General features: G+C 43.5%; 1 protein-coding gene across 4 annotated transcripts in view; it reads left to right on the top strand.

The window, feature by feature from the left end:
• Window positions 1-22,778, top strand: part of Fsip1 (fibrous sheath interacting protein 1) — a 117,542-nt gene that overhangs the window by 69,387 nt on the left and 25,377 nt on the right. The gene's annotated exons all lie outside the window — the stretch shown is intronic.

Raw genomic sequence — 22,778 nt, forward strand, 5'->3', positions numbered from 1 at the left:
AGTTGGGAAGAGGGCACAGACCCCCTTTTCCCTCCCAGGGTCAATGGGTCAGTGGGTTCTTTTAGGGCTGTACCAATCTCTGTCAGCAGCAAATACAGCCAGCAGTTTCCTCCAAGCTGCTGTGCCCTAACCTGTTTCTTTCTGTCTGCCTGCTCCAAACCACCACACCATCAAACTGTCACAGGCCACATGCCAACACTGCATGCTCTGTCACTCTTTCTGGGCTAACAAATTTATATCCTCAGAGTCCTAGACCAGGCCCCTCTCTGTGCCACATGTGGCAGGCTATTACCAGTTGGCAAAAGCCATGCCCCTCAAGAGACAGCTGGGGACAACTACAGATCGAACTGAAATCCCACACTTGGGGTTAAAACAAAAACATATTTACATAACGTAACTGAGTTTACAAAGAAACCGAAACTTCCACTACAGTATGGCAATTGAAGATTTACTCTTGGCTGGTGTGGTGGCCTATGCTTGAAGTCCCTGCTTCTTAGAAGGCTGTGCTGAGAGGCTGGCGATAGCCCAGAGGTTTGGGGCAAGCCTGGGCAACCCTAATGTGGTGGTTTGAATTGCCCATAGGCTTATATATTTGAATGCTTAGTTACCAAGGAGTGGCACTATTTGAAAGGATTAGAAGGAACAGGAGATGTGGCCTAGTTGGAGGAAGTATGTCATTTGGGGTGGGCCTTGAGGTTTCAAAAGCTCATGCCAGGACCAGAGTCAAGTCTCTCTCTGCCTCTCTCTTTCTCGTTCTCTTCCTCGTTCTCTTTCTTCTTCTCCTTCCCTGCGACTACCAATCATGATGTAGCCCTCAGCTACTTTTCTAACACCTGCCTGTATGTTGTCATTCTCCCTGCCATGATGATAAACCTCTAAAACTGTAAACAAGCCCCCAGTTAAATGCTTACTTCATCATGGTGCCTCTTTACAGCAATAAAACAGTGATGAAGACATCTAACAAGACTATATCCTACCTCCCCAACTCAGGCCTGTTCTCAGCAAGAAAATGAAGCCTGTCATGAAGTTGGTCAGGCTCATGTAGCCAGGCCTTCTCACCGCCAAGCATACAGACTTTAGTTTAATAACTGGGGCCCCCACAGTGGAAGGGGAGAAAAGACTTCTGCCAGTTGTCCATGTGCTTGCTGTGGTACTTGCACACATGCTCGGATAATGATTCTCTGGGCAGGAGAGTAGGAGTGAAGATGAAGGCAGAGCTAGGAGAAGCAAGCAAGCTTGGGTGAGTCACTCCTGCTGCCATGGAGCTTATGTTCCAGAGGAGAAGTAGCAATATTTCAAACAGGATGTTGTAGTTAGAGAGGGGGAGATCATTCCCAGCACTGAAGGGTCATACCTTGGGGAGATCTGGGACCACTGGCCGAGGCTGGGTCACGTCTCTGTTGGGATGGCTAAGGAACAGAAGAGCAGAGCTGAAGTAGTTGTCTGAGATGAAAATGTTCAATGAGAAACAGTGAGGAATACAAGGCAGCACGGAGTACTATTCAGGAATCTGGAATGAAGTTATTTTGTTCCATGGTTTTACTCTGACAGTACTCAGTTGCCTTGCTGCAGATTTCTAGGTTAGAGTGAAAACTTACAGAATTAGGAGTTTTGTTTAGTTACAACAAATAACTTTGGTAAATGAGTGGACTGTGGACCTATTTTTAGGGATGTGATTGAATTTGAGTGTCAGTTTAAAAATTCTTGAAAGTACGCCCATTTATTAGCCAAAATTAAATCCAGTCTCTTCCAATTTATTTAGATCACAGACTTTTTTTCAGGTTGGCATTAAAAATATACCTCACTCTCATTTTAAATTGACACATATAACCTTTAACCAGCTTCTAAAACTGGACTAAATTGTACCAGCTAAAGCAGTTATTGATGGACTTTCAGGATTTTGAATAGTATTGTAATTTTGGTAATATGGAAAAGCACCGCTTTGCCCAGAGCTATGATGTGAAGACCTCCCAGACTTGCCTGTCTTCTTGAGAGCTGTTCTGCTCTCCTGCTCCCTGTACTTCTCCTAACAGCCCTCTAATGCTGCAGACAGCTTTTAGTCACTATTCGAAACAGGTCCAAAGTTGGTGACAGGCTGCTAGGCAACACTGTTGAACCCGAGGCTCTGCAGCTTCCAACTGTGGAGTATCTGTCCCGTGAGCATCCATCCTTACAGGGTGGGAGACTTCAGACCTGCAGACCAGTGAGTAAGGCCTTACAGAAGACAATGATGAGCTCAGGGATCTATCCTTTGGAAACTTTTGGCCACTGTCTTTAAAAAAAAAAAAAAAAAAAAAAAAAAAAAAAAAATATATATATATATATATATATATATAGTTTACAAGTCTATTAATACAAAGTGCTGATTGTAGTCTTTCCAGTGACATAACGAATTTTTCTCAACCGCGCTCTGTAGTGCTGGATAGGAAGATAATCCTATGTGTCCCCCAAGGCAGAAGGAAGTGGATGAGCTGCCCAGCCCTATTTGTTGTGGTCGGCTGGAGTGCAAAGTGACCTTCCTGTCCACTAACGTGCTTGTCTGGGTCTTCATGTGCAGCACTTCTTGAGGGAGAACTGCGAGTCTATGGCCCAGAATCTGATATCCACATATCCGTTACTCATCTTTTCTGTTCAAACCTTTCCTCATCAGTTTTGGCTGGACACCAGAACGCTCATAAAAAAAAAAAAAAATCCTCGTAGATGTTTGGTTCTCAGCCCTACAGATCTTATATTAGAGCTGAACTTTAATGACTTATTATATGCTGTCTTTTAAATTTGAGGGGCTTGATTAGCTTTGTTCTAGGCATGTGCTGTCTAGAGTCTGCCTAACCACTATAACATCAGTAGTATTTAAAAAATAATTCAACTTGCCTAAAACAAATTTGCTTAAATACATTTGAGTAATGATCTCCACTCACTGCTCCTCATGGCTCTTTCACCTCCCCAGCTCCAGCCAGAGAGAGAGGAGCCAAATATTAAATAGGACGTGTTTTAATGTTATATGCTAGATACTAAGCTGCTTCTGGTTAGTCAGAGACTCATTCGTCTGCATTATAATACCCTTCTAGGGGTGAACTAATAAGTTTTAAAAGACACCCTAGCCTAAGAATATGCCTTTACAGTGCCTGTATCCGGTGTTAATGGAACACAGAGTGGGCCCTGAACTGATGGGCGAATAAAAGCCCTATATTCCACAGTAATGGTAAAGCCAGGACACAAGTAAAGAATGTGCCGCAGCTGGGCTGGATGCTGTTAGCTATGGCCTGAAGATTTATGTATGTGGTTGGGAAGCCTCATCTCCTAGAGTGTGATGGAGGAAAGGCTGGGTAATAAAGTTAATTAATTTTGACATCTGTAACCAAAACCATAGACTCTGGATTGTCACACTTTCAGCAGTTTGAGAAAAGTGAATTTTCACCAACATTGTCTAGAAACAACAACAACAACAAACCCCAAAACAAAAATTCTGCCCTGGTGTTAAGGTGAACAAACCAAATCCTTTTGAAATCATGTTTTAAATTGTCACCTCACTCAGGTTTTTTTTTTTTTTTTTTTCTCTCAGTGTGATCATGTTATTAAGTACTGGCATGAAAAATAACCCAAAGAATTACAGGCACAAAGAATCGGATTGACTTAGTGGGAAATTTTCACATGAGCTGATGTAGGCGCAGGCCAGCCAGTCTCAGGAGCTCTCTGGTTCTCCATGCCTGCGGCTCTCATCATGGAGAGGCAGGTGACTGGGGGTCACTCTGCTCTGCTCTGCTGAGTGAGTTTGTTAAGATAACAGGAGAAGGGCAATGGGTAAAGTCCGAAGTCACTTTTTTGGCATAAGCTTTCAAGAGAGATGCAGAAAGGGATACTTAATTTGTGTGTGAGTGTGTTCTTAAGTATTGTATGCACACACATGAGCATGTCATGACACATGTCAAGATCAGATTATAATACAATTACATCATTTCTACCTCCCCTTTTCTCCCTCCCAGCCCTCCCATATCTCATTTCTTGTTCTCTTTCAAACTTTTAAAATTAATCCTCTTAACATACATATATGTGTCTATTTCTAAATACACAGATATGACCTTCACAGTCTGTATAATGTTACTTGTATGTACGTCTTTAGAACTGACCATTTGGTACTGGATAACCAGTTGGTGTGCTCTTCTTTGGGTAGGACTATTTATCCTGTTGTATTGATCTGTATTCCTTAGTTGCCTGTAGTTCTTTGTGTAGGCCTGAGGCCTCTTGGGCTTTCCCCTGTTCACTTTAGCATTTCTATTCATGTACTGTTCAGCTCCTGTTTAGGCAGTCATGTTCATGTTGGCCAGATTTTAGGGATGTAGCTTCCGACATTCCTAGGAGAAGCAATACCACAGCAAACTACCTGTTCCTCTAGTGCTCCCTGGCCCCTCTTCCACAACGGTTTCTGACCCTTCGATGGGGGAGTTGTACTATAGATGTATGCTTTGGGTCTGGCTCCACACACTGCGTTTTGATCAGCTGTGGTTTTCTGTACTGGCCTCCATTTGTTGCAAAGAGAAGTTTCCTTAATGAGAGGTGGGGGCTATACTTATCAGTGGGTGTAATAAGAGCAAATGTATAATAAGAGCACACATCAAGACATGTGTGGCACTACTGTACCCTTGGGGTTTTTGGGCCATGCTGGTCATCGTAGTTCATAGGCATCATGGCTAGGTAGGGCTGTTAGCTGCCTTCCTCCTTTAGAGGCTTGCGTGGGACTAATTTTCAGTTTTAAGAATTCTAAATAAACATTTATTCTGAAAGTTAAATAAGTAATTTGAGCTAAACTACTGTAGTTTGTATGTTTACCACGTTATGCTTATTTTCTTTCTCTTAGGATACTGGAATATTTCTCTCCAAAACCCCACCATGCTCACTTACCATCGTCCTCAAACTTCCATCACAGCTCACATCTTCCTGCTCAGTGCCTTAGCATCAAATCATTGTGACATTTTTTATGAATGATATTATACAATCTGTGATCTTTGCTTTTGGTTTTTTTCACTTTGCATATTGTTTTCAAGGATAATTTATTTTTGTAGCTGATATCCATTTTTATGGCCAAATAATGTTATCTATCTATATCTATCTATCTATCTATCTATCTATCTATCTATCTATCTATCTACAATCTATCTATCTATGTATATGAATACACACACATAACATTTATTACCTTATTCATCATTTGATGGACATTTGAACTATTTCTATTTTGTGGTTATTTATGAATAACTTTGTTAAACATTTTTGTTATGGTAAAACACTGACCAAAACTAGTTTTGGTGGGAAAGAGTTCATTTGGCCTTTCATTGAGGGAAGTCATGACAGGAAGCTAAGACAGGAACTTAGAGGCAGACATTGAAGCAGAAACCACAGAAGAATGCTCCTTACTGTCTTGCCTTGTCTGTTCTGCTCAGCTACATTTCTTATACAGCTGAGGTCCACCTGCCTAGAGATGGAACTACCACAATGTGCTGGGCCCTCCTGAATAAATTAGCAATTAAGAAAGTTCTTCACAGACATGGCCACAAGCCAACCTGATCGGGACAACTCTTCAGTTAAGGGTCCCTCTTCCCAGGTATGTCCCAGGCTGACACTTGAGGCTAACTCTGACAAAATACAAATTTTCATGTGGACATGTATTCATTTCTTCAGGACAGGATTGTTTCATCATATGGCAATACTGTTTTGTTTTTCAAAGAATCTGAATGGTAAGATGGCCCTGGCTTTAGCAATTGTGTCATTGTTCTTGGTGAGGTAATGTTCTGTAGATGAAATGGATTCATAGCAATCAAACAATTTTCCTGAGTCTCCAGCCAGGCAGCAGCAGAGTTAGAGACAGGATTTCTCTGTGTTTATCCCTGGCTGTCCTGAACTTGCTTTTAGACCAAGCTGGCCTGTAAGTTACAGAGATCCGCCTCCTCTGCCTCATGAGTGCTGGGATTAATTTAAGCCTGATGGTTTGTCCATTTTGTGCAGCTACAAAAGAATTTCTGAGAGTGGATGATTAATAAAGGGCAGAGATTTGTTAGTCTAGAGACTGGGAATCCAAGGTCAAGAGCAAGGGCCGGACAAGTGGCAGAGGTTTTCTTACCATGTCCCCTTATGACAGAAGGCAGAAAGGAGGGAGGAGGGGAACTAGGAAGAAAGGGAAGACTGAAGGGAGGAAAAGGTCAGAAGTTATGGGAGATGGAGATTTTTAAAGTTAGGAACCCACTTCAAAAATAATGGCATTAGTCTGTTACGAAGACCCAGCCCTCATGAGATAATTACTACTTAAAGTTTCCACCTCTTAAAGTGTTTGCAGTAATTTTCCAGTACACATGCTTTGGGGGTACAGTTAAACCATGGCTTGCATCTTTTGCCTCAGGAACACCATCTTCAGATGATAACTAGTTCTGTAGGAAGGAGGCTAAGCAGCTTGGAGAGGTGCCAGAAAGGAAGAGGAGGGTATGGAATGAGTGTTGGAGGTTGTTCTGAGGGCTAATTACTGGCCCTCAAGATCTGGTTACTGTCCAAATATACCTGTCCTTGTTTTGTAAATCTGCCCTGAGACATTATTCTTGATTAAAGGCCTATACCTGGGCAGGGCAGAATGGGGTAGGCGTGGCTAAGGTTCTCTGGCTTTAGGGGTCAGGAGAATCATAGGAGAGAGATGAGAGGAAGAAAAGAGGAAGGAGAATGCCACGATGGGTTAGGTGGCCTGGAAGGAAGGACTCCAAAAATGGTGTGAAAACTCCCAGATGAATACAAGAAAGTGTCTTGGAATTGTGGATGGAAGGTAGCCCAGATAGGACTGATTAAGATAAGGACTGAAGAAATATCTGCCCTGCCCAAGGCAATAAGGCAATTATAAAAATCTAACAGGTGTCTGTATTTTATTATTTGTGATAGCAGGTTAAATAATTTTACTGCAATAATTATAGGGTTAATAATAAACATTATATAGCTCAGCACTTATTTTTATTTACTACAACAAATGAGACTGTCCAGGTTTGTAGATTTGTTTGGTTTGTTTGGAGCCCTCACTCTAGGGAACATTCTGCCCATTTAAGTAATGCTACAATCCTAATTTAATGTTGTCAACCATCCCCAGTGACTTGTGCAGTACTCCTGAGAATGACTGTGCTATAGCATTAGGCTCTCAAAGCCTTTTCCTTCGCTATGATCTCGTGAATTCTGACCACGACCTCCCCACCCCAGCCAGGTCTGTTTGGTGCTGGCAATTCCATTTTTTTAGGGTTCAAATCTATTCCTGTGTGGACATGTTCTCACACGGCATTCAGAGCCATTTGCAATGTGCACAGCTACCCCCTCAGCTCCATCGGCTCTCTAATTCCCATTCCCTTCAGGCAATTCTGTGTCAGGCCCACCCTCCTCGGCACAGGAGTCCTCACCCAGTGTTCTTCCCTTCTCTCAGATTCTGTGTATCTAGTTCTGTCCTGCCTTACAGCCTGGCGGAGATCCTTCTCCACTCCAACTCCCAACAAAGCAAGGCAGAGGTGTGTAGGACAGAAGATACACAAAGTAACTTTAAACAGTCTTGGTAGGGAAATACCTATAGTATCAAATGTTCCCTTTTAACTTCTTTCAAGCATGCAGCTTGCTGGTATCAAGTTGGCTCAGATTCTGGTGCAGCCAGCACCACAGTTCATCCCCAGCATGCTGCCTCTTCCCAGTGGAACCGTACTCATTGAACACCATTTCACCATTCTCCCCTGCTGGCAGCCGTGGCAGCCGTAGGTCTGCTGTCTGTCCCCATGAGTCAGATCATCCCCAGCATCACACAGACGTTTATACAGCTTGCTGTTTCTGCCTGCTTTTTTCACCCAACATGTGTCCTCAGGTTTCATTATGTTGTGAAGCGTCAGAGGTCATCATTTTAAGGCAGAAATGTACCTCAATTCTTGTGTCTACAACATTTTGTCTACCACTCATCTCTCAGTGGGTGCCTGGGTTCCTTCCACATTTTAGCTGTTGGGAATAATGCTGCTATTAACACGGATGTCTAAACTTCTGTGAAACCGAAATCTCTGCTTTCAGGTCTTCTGGGCATAGTCCCAGAAGTGGGGTTGATGAATCCTATGGTAACTCTGTGCTTGAACATTTAAAGAATTCCTGTGCTGTTTTTCACAGCAGCTGCACCATTTTATATTCCTATCAGCAATATCCAAGCATCTTAATTTCTCCAAAGCCACAATAGCATTCATTGTTTTCTCCTTTCCCCCTACTTTTCACATCCCCAGTGATTAATGAGTGAGCTTGAGCACTATTTCATGTGCTCATTACCATTTGTATAATCTTCTTAAGAGAAATGTCTATTCATATTTCTATCCCATTTTTAAAATGGTTTTAAATTTTTTTGTTGTTGTTGATCTGTCCTCTGATGTCTTTAAGCACTTGGCTTCTGTCTGTCTTGTGACACTTGCCAAATCTAGCTTGTATTGGCATTAGTTGCATGTATTCTGGCCTCTGGACAAGGTTAGGCCCTAAACGCCAGCCATGGAGGGGTTGGGGATTTAGCTCAGTGATAGAGCATTTGCCTAGCAAGCGCAAGGCCCTGTGTTCTGTCCTTAGCTCTGGAGAAAAAAAAACAGGACAAAAGACAGCTATGGTTACTAAGCTCAATTTCTGGTCTGCCTTATGAGGGATCTGAAGTATTTTATTTTACAAGTGCAATTCAGTTTAAGCGGGTATGAGAAAAACCTGGAAAGTGGGCATTTCAACACGTTAAAAAGCACAATATCTCTACCATGTACCTCTATCATAACCTATACCATAAACTTAAACTACCATATGCCTATAAGCCACACCTATACCACACACCTATACTGTATGAGGGGCAATGAGTAACAGCACAGAACTGAAAGTGAGTAAACCCTCACCACTATGGCCTGCAGTTTGTAATCTTCTACTAGAGTCCAGAAGCTAAGCTACTGAGTGTGCAGCGTCCTTAGCTGTAAGACGCTCACTTCATACTTGGTAACACAGAATGGTTATTCTGACCTCCATTCCATTCCCGGTCTGCATCCCCCAGATTATCCAAATTGCTGTAAGCCGCTGAGTGGGAACTTTGAATAGCGTATCTCTAACCCCACACTTAGGACAGTATACAGTTGATGCTTATGCTGGCTAGTATTATGTCAGCTTGACAAAAGCTAGAGTCACACGGGAGGAGGTGACCTCAACTGAGAAAATGTCTTCTGTGGACACTCCTGTGGTACATTTTCTTGATTAATGTGGGAGGGCCCAGTTCACCATGGGTGGGGCCATCCCTGAGGTGGCGATCCTGGGTGCTGTAAGAAGGCACAGTGAACAAGCCTGAGGGGACAAGCCAGTAAGCAGCACTACCCCATGGCTGCTTCTTCAGTTCCTGCCTTCAGGTTCCTGCCTTGAGTTCCTGCCTTGACTTCTCAGGGTGATGGACACAAGCTGTGTGAGGAAATAAACACATTCCTCCCCAACTAGGTTTTGGTGTTTTATGACAGCAATAGGAACCTTAACCAAGGCAATGCTCAATAAGCCTTATTTTATTTTATGTCCCCCAACCCAGTCCAAAAGAGGATCATATTTGCTTAAGAAACATCAGCTAGTTAATAGTTATTAAATGCTATTACAAAGGAAGTGTTTTTGGCTTGACTTTTTTGAGCAGTTTCATAGATAAGCTTACTTTTTCTTTGGCTTTTGAAGTTATTTAAATTAAATCTTGTAGAAAGGAGTTGATTCTTGTGAGCCAAGACTTTTTTTTTTATAAAAAAAAAAGATTAGATAAGTGAAATCTTTGATCATTCACTCTGCATATACAAAATTCATAATACATATTTATCTCTGTACTCCTTTACAGAATTTGCTCTTATAAATGCATATGAAAGTTGAAAATACATAACTAACAAGGTACTAAGTCCAAATATAACAAATGGTTTAGAATTAACTTTTAATCAAAACATCACTACATGTGATTGAAATTTGCATTGGAAAGAACCCATTGAAGTTAATGAGTTATTTTTTATTCTTGAATAGCACTGAGTTTTAATATTTGTGTGAATATGCGTGTATGTGAGTGTAGGGTGTGTGAGAGAAAGTGTGTGTGTGTGAGGGGAGGTGCCCTTGCCCTTATGGGTGTATGTGAAGAGCAGTAGTCAACAGTAGGTCAGTCTCCATCTCTGTCTTATTTGAGATTGGTGTTTCGATGAACCTGGAACCTGCCATTTCAGCTCCATTGCCTGTCCAGTGAGCTTCTGGGCTCTGCCTGTGTCTGTCCACTTAACACTGTGATTTCAGACTTGCTACCATTCCAAGCCCCTTAGGTGGGTCCTGAGGGTCCAGGCTCAGGTCCTCATGGTTGTACTGAAAGCACTTTACCTATTGAGCCATCTCCCCAGCTCTAGTAAAGCTTCTATTAAATCCAAGGGATAAGAAACCCAAATGACTAGTTGTTGTATTTAAAGAAGGAAAATAATAAGAAAACGAGTTAAAGCCAGCACAAAGATGTATGTTAAAAATCATTTCTTCCTTGAGAATTTCACACAATGAATTTTGATCTCATTTACTCCCTTGCTACTCTTCCCAGATCTTCTCCAACCTCCCAACTCTGTGTCCTCTTTCTAAGCCATAAAGGCCAATTATGCTGCTCATATATCCTCGGAGAAGTGGCCTTTCATTGAAACAAATTAATTTACTGGGGATTACACTCTTAAAGAACACCCACTCTTCCTCTCCAGGCAGCTATGAGACGCCAATAATTCATTGGCTAGGTGTGGGACTTTGTGCCTACTTCCCTTCTTCATGCTGGGATTTGGCCCGGCCTGAGCGTACTCAAGTGTGTGCATGCTTCCACAATCAGTGCGAGTTCATAGGTACAGCTGCCTTCCTGTATCTGTATCTGTACTGTTTCCTTGTATTCAGCCATCACCTTGGCTCTTCCAGTCTTTTGGCCTCATCTTCTGCAATGGTCCCTGAGCCTTGAGAGGAGGAGATGCAGCAGACTGCTTTAAAGACTTCTGGAGGTACGCCTTAGTCATTGTTTTATTGCTGTGAAGAGACACTATAACCATGGCCTCTCTTATAAAAGAAAACACTTAACTGGGGACTTGCTTACAGTTTCAGAGGCTTAATCCATTATCCTTATGACAGGGAGCACAGTGGCTTTACAGGCAGACAGATACAATGCTGGAGAAGTAGCTGAGAGTTTTGCACCCTGATCCACAGGCAGTAAGGAGGGCGGGTGATGAAGAGAAAGAGACAGAGAGACAGATAGACTGGGTCTGGTATGGGTTTTTGAAACCTCAAAATCCACCCATAGTGACACACTTCCTTCAGTGAGGATTAGACCATACCTCCTAATCCTTCCAATCCAAAGTGTTCCAGTCTGTGGGGACTAAGCGTTCAAATATATGTATGTGCCTATGAGGCATTGTTATTCTAACTACCACATACCATTGACTGGCCCCCATAGGCTTATAGCTATACCGTAATGAAAATGCATTCATTCAATCCAAGTTCAGAAAGTCTCCATAGTTTACCAGTCTCAATGCTGTTTAAAAGTCCACAGTCCAAAGATTCTTCTGAGACTCAAGGCAATCTTTCAATTGTAAACCCTTGTGGAATCAAAACAAAAAGCCTGTTACATACTTCCAACATACAGTGACACAGAATACACATAACCATTACAAAAGGGAGGGAAAGGTGGCATAATGAGGAAAAACTAGACCAAAGCAAGACTATACCCAGCAGGACAAGACATGATATCAGCTTTAAATAATCAAAACCAGCATTTCCCAAACAGATTTCCTTGAGGAATCAGTTTCTGTGGTATGGAATTTTCATACTCAGATGTCCTAAGTTAGCTTAAGCTTGACATAGCCTAGAGGCACCTGAGAGGAGAACCTCAATGGAGGAATTGCCCAGATCAGATTGGCTCCTGGGCATGTCTGTGGGGGCTTGTCTTGATTGCTCATTGGTACAGGAGGGCCCAGCCCACTGTGGGTGGCACCATTCCTAGGGAGGTGTAAGCTAGTTATCCAGCAGCACCTTCCTAACAGGCAGACCCGCTTTAACTTCCCTCTGTGACATACTATAACCTGGCATTATAAGTTGAAATAAGCCTTTTCCTTCTGTAAATTGCTCTTGGTTAGAATGCTTTGCCACAGGAACAGAAAAGAAACTGGATTACCCAGTAAGTCTGTGGAATGCTGATTCTTAACACTTGATATTAGGTTACTAAAGGCTCTTAAGAGTTCATAAATATGCCCGACTTAGTTTAAACCAGTCTCCAGATTTATTTGAAATGTTACCTCTGCTAGAACAGGGAAAGTTGAATTCAGGATGAAGAATGCTGGCTAGGGGTCCTGAGGATAAGGAAGGTGAGGTGGCCCAGCACGTATGGCTGAGACAGCTCTGCCGAGGACGTGATATCTGAGCTGGGCATCTGGGAATGAGAACGGGGCAAAAGCCCAGAGCTGGCATTATTGCCAGGCGTGGCAGTCAGCTGCATTTAGTAAATGCTAGCTGAATGAACACAGGAGCAAAAACTGTATTTCGGTGGGAAGCCTATAAGTAGGGATATTGAGTTGATTGGAATGAAGATGTTGGGAAAGGTGGAAACAAGGCTGAAGAGGCAGATACTGTCAGGTTGTGGAGGGTCAGGCTGGGTGTTAAAGACTCAATCCCACAGGGAACTCTTGTTGGTTTCTGCACACAGGGAGACAGTAGAACTAGTGTTTGGGAAAAATAACCTGAGAGTGGTGTGGGGCCAGGTGGGATGGAAAACACCAAAAATATGATAAAGAGCAAAGAGCCTTAGAAGGCAGCATTAACCTCTGTGGCTAGAAAATAGGTCACATACTGGTTTTCAGACATGCCTAAGTAAAAGCATAAACACAGGACCTTCTTTTTAAATATAAGAAATAAGAAATAAGCTAAACTGTGCCCCGTCTGCTGTCTGTGACATCTTGACAGAGAGACAGTGAAGTATTATCAGGATAGGTAGAAAAATATTCATACATTTATGTTAAAATATGTTCCTTGCGGTTTTTATAGTGTATGGAATTCATGAGACAGCATCTGTCGTGGAACATTGCCAGCTAAGAGAGCTCTGGCATGGATTTCCTGAGTGTTTTTGCTGTCTTTACATTGCAAAAGTTTAAACGAATAAGCACGCAAGTTCTCTCAATGCATCATATTCTGTTAAAATCTCCCATGAATCTTCACTTAGTTTTCTAGAAGAGAAGACTAAAATAGTGTCAGTCAAATGCTTAGATGAGGACCTTCGTTCTGTTGAGGCCTTGGTGATTTTTCTCCTTGTTCTGCTTTCTGCTTCCTGTAAAATGTTTTCCAGAACAGTTACACAGATCACCTAAAGGGGAAAAAGAGTCCACAACAATACATCTCAGCTATCTTAGGTAACATTTATTTAAAAATGGTGATGTAAAGATAAGATGCCTAATTAGAGCCATTACTGCTTAGCAGCTTCAGTGCTCAGATTTCCTTAAGGGCCTGATGTGAAGTGCTTCCCTCTGTGATCTGTTCTGTGGAAATGATGTCTGTATCAAATTCAGATTATGAAAGTAGCATATAATAAGTCAGACAAAGCCATGGTCATATGGCAAATGTCTTAGTAAGGTAGGGACTGAAATTAAAATTGTTCAGGAAATTTCAATTGCCAGTACAATCTCAAATTTCCAATTTATTTATTTATTTGTAACAGCTTAATAGCAGATTTTTGTAGCATTTAATGTTACAGCTTTTTGAACCCAGGGACTTGAGCATGGCAAAAGCACATTCTACCCTTGAGTTATGCCCTTATCTCCCCAGTGGCTGACTTGACTAACTCAGAAAGTCAAGCATGGTCACAATAAGCTTATTTTTACATTCCAAACTTTGAATGTCATTAAACATTTTAAAAATCAGTATACCAATTCCATACTCTTATATTTGAATTTGGTATATATTGGCAAAACGTTGATGTACCTTCTGGAAAATTAATTTGCCTTAAATTGTCTTTCTATATGTCTTGCCCAGTCCTAGGTGTTTTCAGTCCTCAATTGATCATTTTTTTGGGGGGGAGGGAGGAGAGGCAGTGAGTACTGGGGATTGAACCTAGGGCTTTGCTTATACTGGGCAGGCACTCTGCCACTGAAATATATGCCCAGTTCAAGTGAGCATAGGTTTGGTGTGCCTGGAGTCGGATGGGCCAGACAGGCCAGCCAGGCCAGCCATGGACACGTGGTACTCCCTACCAGAAAACAAAACCATATGCTCATTATGGAAGCTAGAGCCCCTGCCGCCCGGGCCATGTGTCATGGGGTCTTGGCTCTCTTGTTTCTTAGCAGCAGCTTTGTTCTGGCAGATTCTTTGGACTAGAACTGCTGACTGATAATGACTGGGCTCCCTGGCATCCAAGTGATAAACGGAGCGATAGTGTTTTTACAAGAACAATATGAAAACTTGGAGTTAAGTAGCTGAAGTTTTTAAAACTCCAGTGGGCAGCAGGCTTTGCAAATGAGTGTCCCAAACAATATGAAACTAACTGTAAGGCAGTTTATCTTTCAGTTATAGATTCAAAAGGATTCCCCCAAGTTCAAGCCAGTGCTTGATCAGAAATCAGTGTCTTTCAGAGAACTTTGAATGTTAATATGCTTTGATTCTGTTCTTAAGCCCTCACAGACAAACTCCTTCTCAGCTTCTAGACCTGAAGGTCTGGGGCAGAAATACTCAAGAATTCCTCATAGTCATAAAACAAGTCATGGGCAATTAGAATAAAGGTCTGGCCTTCTTGTGTGTGTCTTTGATGCACACCTGGAAAAAACCATTTCCGGAGATGAGGCTGAAAAATGGATGGTAAGGGAGGTGCATGGCCTGCCAGTTTGACAGGACACTGGTGGCAGCAACAGAGGGTCTAGGGTGACCCGTCTCCGGCAGACGAAAGGGCTGTGTGTTTCCAGTCATCAATCACCTCTGGAACAGCTGTTTTAAGCCCAGAAGTCTAACTGATGATGGACGTGACTCCTTCAGCTGGGTGGCTAGAGGTTAATGTATTTTCCTGGGGTGAGAGGAAGCGTTCAGGCCGCTCAGGTTTTGGGTTGATGAGCATGTCATTTTAGACAGAGACCTGTGTAGGGGGGCCAGGGTAGAAGGATGTACATGGTGAGAACTCCTTACTGAAGCCTGAAGTCTGCTGGGGTAACAGGATGTCTTCCAGGCTCTCCTTAGTTTCAGCTAAGGAAAATTCCTGTTTGCAAGGTGTGCGGCTCGGAGGCCTCCTGACATTAGACCTTTGTAGACTTACAAACCACGCAGCGACATCTTGGCCCTTCAGATGTTATTTTAATTTACGGTTGGCACACATCCTTAGGCCTGCTGAATTTTCCAGTCATACCAAAGCAAACTGGATGGTTTAAAGATGTGATGCTGAGTTTTCAAGCCGGGGTCCAATTTAAGTAACTTGCTTATGAAAGAACACTTATGCTGGAGCTCAGACTGCCAAAGTACCTTTGTTAAGTATGTGGCAAGTTACAGGGATAAACCCCCAAAGGGGTCCTGGTTGTCCCCTCCCCCCAACCCCCAATCTGGCTAATGCCTATTGCTTCTCACCAGATATGTTAAGGAGCTCCAGAACAAATTTAGGTAAATTTGAGACTCAAAAATGTTTCCCACTCTCTGGGCTTGTTATTTTCAATTTTCATTTTTCAAGACAGGGTTTCTTTGTGTAGCCTTGGCTGTCCTGGAACTTGCTCTGTAGACCTGGCTGGCCTTGAACTCAATGTGTGTGTATGTGCCTATGTGTGTGTGTCTGTGTGTGGGATAGCATGCCTATAAAGGTCAGAGGGCAACCTGTAGGAGTTGGCTCTCTCCTTTCACCCTGTGTGTTTCGGGAATTGAACTCAGGTTGTTAGCAAATGTTTTTACCTCCTGAGCCACCTTGCTGACCTCAAGAGGAACTGCTTTGAAGCCTAAATCAGCTGCATAAAGAAACTTTCCCTAAATTTTATTTTCTTTTTAAAAGTCCTTGGGAGTAGGGCTGTAGTGGGAAATGCTATTGGAGATAGTCTCAAAGAAAGCGGCCAGGTCCAATGGCAACAAACAACTAACACTTGACCAAAGCAATAGTGTGGACATGAGTTTTAATCTCAGGTTCACGTAATGGATTTCGATGGTGTTTGGTTTAGCAAGAGTTTGGCAATGTTTAGCAAAAGTCCAAATCCTTTTCAAAACTAGTTCCATGTCTCCTGGAGAAACAGGTTTGGCTGTGGCTGGAGGTGGTTCATTGATAGCGGAGCACTGGCTACTCTTGAGGAAGACTTGGGTTTCGTTTTCAGCCTCACATGGTGGCTCTTTCGAGTTTCAGGGGACCCAAGATGCTCCTCAGGGCCCCTGCAGGCAGGGCATGCATGTGGTATGCTTACATGCAGGCAACATACTCATACGTGTAAAAAATAGATACAAATGCCCAGGTTTGGATTTTCTTACTTTTAGAGAGGTGGTTTCCCACAAGAAAGGCAAAGAGGCTTTATAGCTTTGAACCTGCAGGCTGAGTCCCAGCAGGGCTGAATACAAAGCGAAAGGAAGCATGTGTGCATTCCTACCCAGAGCAGCATTCTTTATCCCCCCCCAGATTCCTGTCACAGAAGAATTTGGCTAAATACAAAGACCCCGAGGTACAAAAAGCCTTTGAAGAGCCACCCGCAGTCAGCAGCCAGCCACTCTCATGAGTTAGCCCTACCTAGCACTAAGGTTATGGAAGTGTTTTCTTGGGTCACAAGCAAGTAAATGAAGTAAAATAAATTAATTAGTAATTAAAAAATAAATAAATCACAGCACGGGGGAGGTGAAGTGTGCATTACATACACTGTGTCCAGGAAACAGGTGAGCATGCTTGGTGCACTGTGCATAAGGAAGAGCTCGCCATTAAGGGTTCTTCTTTGCCCCACGAATGCTTGTGATGTCATATGAAGAGGTTCTGACACCGAGTCATCCATAGTGTCTATGGCCCATTTCAATCTCAGTAACGCTGTCAAGTACAGCATTAAAATGGGAGGCCTTATAGCCAACTATTAACTATGAAACCAGAAGATGGAGAGTAACTGCAAGGCTCCCGGCCCCCGTTCTATTCCTGTGACTGCAATTTGGACTCTTATAGCAACCTGCAATTGAGAACTGCTCAGTAATGTTGTGAATATTCCCAATAGCAGAAGGCCTACAGCTGCAGGAAATTTACACGAGCAGCTGGGTGATTTGTTCTGCGTCTTGGAATTTGTTGATTATAAAGGCCCTAGGACGTGAGTGGCACAGCTTGTGTTTTTTAAAATTATTTTTATTTATGCTTATGGGTATATGTATGTGTGTGTGTCTATGTCTGTTTGTGCATTTGTGTTTGAGTGCCCGCGCCTGTATGTCCATGTGTTTGGGTTCCTGCAGAGGGGAGAAAACAGTACCAGGTCCCCTGGAGCTGTAGTCATGGCCAGTTTTGAGCTGCCTGCTCGAACTCCAGCATTGAAGTACGCTCCTGTGGAAGAGTATCCGTCTCTTCAGCCTGGGACTGACATTTTAATCTGGTGTAATTCTGTTATACCACAGGAAAGAGGGCAGATATTGTCCATAATTCATGTTAATGGTGACAGACTCCATGCCGTGACTCAGTTTATTCACTCAATATCTGGAAGAACATTTCATCAGGTAAACGCCAAGAAAAGTACTTCATCTGGAAAGTCAAGAAGAAAATCTAGTAGTTTCAGAGAGGCTTTCATCCCTGTGTACCTCAGGATGGCCTTGTCATGAGCCTCCTGCCTCTCCCTTTCAAATCACTTTCTGCATCACAGTTTATCTGTCACACTGAAAGATTGCTCTAGTAAAAACTTTGTTAATTATGGTTAGTTTCATGATTCCTTTTTTATTTTGAGGAAATTGTGTCTTCTCACCAGGGATAGCCCTGACAGTCACCAGTTACCCATGGTGCCTCTCAAGACAACCTGAACCTTGCTTTTTTTTTTTTTTTCTCCTGGTGGTGGATGAGGAGCTGATGCCACAACTCAGACTATTGTGCTGTGGGAGCCAGGCCTGCTTTCTGGAAAATAATGGGAGCCATGCCTGCTTCCTGCTTCCTGGAGAATGATGGGAATTTAAACACTTTTTTTTGTTTGAATTAGAAATAGGTAAATTTTCTATGTGCAATGTGTTATTGTCCTTCCGCATTCCCTTCTGTGGTTATTTGAAGCACACTTGTCTCTAAACTTTTCCAGATGCCTGATGGAGCACCACCAAGAGCAAATGTGTGTGAGTTAGAGTTCTTCATGGTGCTGTGGTGGAAGGGGAACATTGGACCAGATGTTCCCTTCATGGTTGCCATTTCTGAAGCTTCTCTGGGAGCATCCCCTGAGAGAGTTGAGCAGCCGGGGCCATCTAGCCTTCCCTTTAGCATGCAGTTTTTGTTAACTTGTGTTACAAAATCCCAGTATAAGACACCAGCTGGATAACTTGTGTTACAAAATCCCAGTATAAGACACCAGCTGGATAGTTAGGGACCCAGTGTCAGCATGTAGAGAGTTTAGTATGAGTTTAACTGTTAACCTTTACCTAACACTGACAGAAAGAATGGCATGGGGGAGGGAAGGACTAACTCATACCCCAGTGCTTTTGCTAAGGTCCGTTCTACCTACACTACAGGTGAACTGGCAGCGCAGTGGAGCCTAGCTGGTGAGCTTTGTGGAGATTGGCTGGATGACACTGCTCTTATAACGGAAGCTGGGGTAGGGGTTGTGCAAAAAGAGTGGTTTGAGAAGTGTTTTCTTTCTTTTTTCCTTCCTTCCGTCCCTCCTTCCTTCCTTTCTCTTTTAGAAAATTTTTATTCTTTATGAGTTTCACATCATGCACCCCAGTCCCCTCTTCTCATCTCCTTGTCCCCTCATAGCCCCCCTTTGACAGTATAACCTCCCTCTAGAATAACACACACACATACACAATAACAACAACAGCAGCAGCAGGAAAAACAGCATAGAAAACATCTCGTTGTGGAAGCTGTAGCCTGTCACAGTGTGTCCCATAGCATAGCCCTCTGTCCACACGTCTTCACTTGTGGTCCGGTTCAAGATCTCTGTCTTCTGTGACGCCACCAGGACTCATCAGGACTCCTCCGGGTTATCCTGTTATTGCTCTGCATCACAGAGATCCCGCAGCTTTGGAGCAGCAGGACTGGCCCTTTCCGAACCATTCCCAGAGGATATAGATTTTGGGGTGGGCCGGTGCAGAGCTCTGGATCTGGGCCTGGATGGTAGTCAGCCCACCAGTTTTTACTTATCTGCACCCCCAGGGCAAGCTCTCCATCACTGCTCCAGTTAGGCCTTAGGCCACCCAGTGACACCACTGGTAGGAGGCAGGGTCAGCTCTCCTGCTCTCATGCCCTCAGGGCTGGCTTACGTGATTGATGCCTCCAGAACCAGCTCCACTGTGCTGCCCAGTCAAGGTGTGGGTTCCACTTTCCCAAGTTCTTCAGCCTGTGAGGGCCTGGGCTGGCTCTCCTGCTCTCGCACACTCAGGGCTGCCTCACCCATACCTTTGCCATCACAGCCAGCTCCACTGTGCTGCCCAGGTGAGGTGCTAGGCCCATTCTTCCGAGTGCTACAGCCAGCCTAGCTCTCCTCCTCTCATGACTCCAGAGCCAGCTCTCCTGGCTACTGCAGGGGGTCAGGCGGGTGTGGGAGGGCTTCACTCCTGCTGCCACTCCTGCTTCTCACCCTCAGGACTGGCCCACCAGGGCCCATTCCATTGTGCTACCTAGGCAAGACACGGGGCCCCCTCTCCCAAGTGCTGCCACCGGTGAGAGATGAGACCAGCTCTCCAGTGCACCCAGACCGCCATGCTGTACCACCCACAGACTTAAGATTGCCCCCTCCCATCATAACTGTTCTTTTATCCAGTCTACACATACGTTTAAGCTTCTTCATCAAGTAACTTACAAAGTTCTGGGATGACAAACAGGGCGAGGCGAACTTGGCCATTGCCCAAATGACGCAGCATAGTTGAAACATACTGCCACATGTGTACTTCTGAGTTCTAAAACGTTGAGTTATTTTTATTTGTGTGTGTGTGTGTGTGTGTGTGTGTGCGCGTGCGTGCCAGATGTCAAGTCTGGCTGTTGTTCTCAAGAGCCATCCACCTTGTTTTTCTACGAGACTGAGTAACTGACGTCTGGGGTTTGCCAGTGAGGCTAGAGTTGAACTCAGCCCCTCAGACCTGCACACGTGCACACACACAGACATCCACAAAATAAACAAAAACGAAATTGTCTTTTATTCAAAGCAATGAATAGGGAGAAACAAAGCCGGTCTCCAGGCTCGTCTGTAGTGCACGCGTGGGTGTCTGCGCTACGCTGCTGAATATTCAACACTTTACCGCGCACTCGCTCTCTGCTTATGTTTGTAATTTCAGAGAGGGAAGGTACTCTTTATATGCCACTGTGTTCTGTGGGGAAGAGCCAAAAGGACAAACCCCTGAAAATGACAGGACTCGTGTGAACCCCTAGCATATTCACTCCTATTGCAATAGAAAGCGCAGCATAACCCTTTCCTAAGTACAGCGTTTGAGAAGCCATGATTGTAGAGTTGCTGCATACCAGCTTCTAATTCTCTTTTGTTTTTACCTCCTAAATTGCATCTAGCTGAAGTTGTTTGTTCCAATGACAGACCAGGCTTGTGGTTTCCTCGCTTTCTTTTTCTCTCGTTGGCAAGGGTTTGCTGGTCAGACTGGGTAGAGCTATATTTAAGAAAAGGGAGTCAGAAGAGCAAGAAAAGAGCCTGTTCTGGTTGATCGCCTCTAGCGCACGCCTCTTGGGTTCCTCTAGAACCCCTGCATGCCTTCTGGGTGTGGCAGTAGCCTCTCTGGCGCAGCTTCAGCAAAAAGTGGAACAGTGAGCTTTGGTCTTTGCTGTTGGTTGGGAACCAAGAGGCTTTGGTGAATGTTCAGCCTGTATCTTGAAGTCATCCCCCTTCCCTTCCCTTTCTTTTCTGTTTCCACTTTGAAAGTCATCTTATTTCACAATACTCAAGCTTCATGGATGACATGTAAAATCAGAGTACTTAGCTCTGAATCTGTTTTCAACATGTAGCATTAAATCTTAAGTAACCTAGCATTAACTTTATACATACATGCACACATACATACATGCATGCATACATACACACACATGCACACACACATACATACATACATATACACATAATACACACATATGCATACATACATACACACATGCATACATACACAATGCATGCACACACATGATACATACACACGCACACTCACATAATTTTAGGAAGAAGGGGGGTTAAGGCTTCTGTCAAAATGGAGTAGATTTGCTAGTGAAAGCCGCATGCACCTATGCAGAATACAATGTTTTCGTTTGTCCAGATTTTATTTGCTTCTAGCTCTCCTCCCCTCCCCTCTCAGTCCTCCCTGTGGACCATTGAGCCACAGTGGTGTTGAGGGCTTTCTCACTGAGATAGTTACATGTAAGCACACTACACAGAGTGAAATGGATATAAGTATTGAACACTAGTGTATGGACAGATCTAGCACTCACACGGTTTCCTAGTGACTTATAGTGAGGGAGAAGGAGAATCTCAGTCCACTGGGAGTAATTACTGTCTTTCTGTATTAGCTGTATTCTCTGTCTGCTATTTTTTTCAATTTCATATATGAGGGCTGTGTTTACATTATGGCCCAGCTATACCACTCCCCGTCATATGCCCAAAGATTTGGCATCCTACTCCATAGACACTTGTTCATCCATGTTCATTGCTACATTATTCACAATAGCTAGGACATGAAAATAAATGTTCATTAATGATGAAAGAATAATAAAAAATGTGGTAAGTATACACAATGGAATAATATACAGCTGTAAAGAAAAAATGGAGCCATGAAATCTGCAGGTAATGAGTGGAATTAGAAAATACTAGATTAAGTAAGTCTTGCGTGTGTGTGTGTGTGTGTGTGTGTGTGTGTGTGAGAGAGAGAGAGAGAGAGAGAGAGAGAGAAAGAGAGACAGAGAGAGAGAAAGAGAAACAACTTTACATAAACTAGAGTTGTCTGAGAAAAGGGGTCCACAGTTGAGAAAATGCTTCCCTAAGATTAGCCTGTAGGCAAGTTGGTGGGGACATTTTTTTAAAATTTCTTAATTAATTTTTAATTAATGATGGGAGGCCCAGACCACTGTGGGAAAGTACCAGCCCTAGGCAGATGGTCCTGGATGGTATAAGAGTAGGTGGAGCAAGCCATGACAAGCAAGCCAGTATGCAGTGTTCCTCCATGGCTTCTGCATCAGCTCCTGCCCTGACTTCCTTCCATGTTACCTGAGAATTGTAAGCTGAAACAAGGCCTTTCCTCCCCAAGTTGCTTTTGGTCACGGTGTTTTATCATGACAATAGAAACCCTATCTAAGACAGTGACTCAGACCCAGAAAGACAAACGCACAGTTCTCTTAGCCGTGGCTCCTAGCTTCAGGTCTTTAGGTGTGAGGTGAACATCTGGGAAGTCAAAAGGGACCATGGGGTTTGGAAAGAAGGGGGCTAGATGTCAGACATCAGCGCCGTGAAGTGGGGGAGAGGAACAGTGGAGTGGATGAGCTTGCCTGGGGACAAGGAGGATAAAAATTCTGTTTGTTTAATGTTTTGAAAAAAAAAATACTCTGCAATGATGAAATGTCTGAAATCACTAAAGACTCACCAGTTTCTTTGCCTGCTAGACGAGTACTTCCTTTTATTCTT

This window comes from Meriones unguiculatus, chromosome 18 (genome assembly GCF_030254825.1).
Source record: "Meriones unguiculatus strain TT.TT164.6M chromosome 18, Bangor_MerUng_6.1, whole genome shotgun sequence".
Classification (NCBI taxonomy): domain Eukaryota; kingdom Metazoa; phylum Chordata; class Mammalia; order Rodentia; family Muridae; genus Meriones; species Meriones unguiculatus.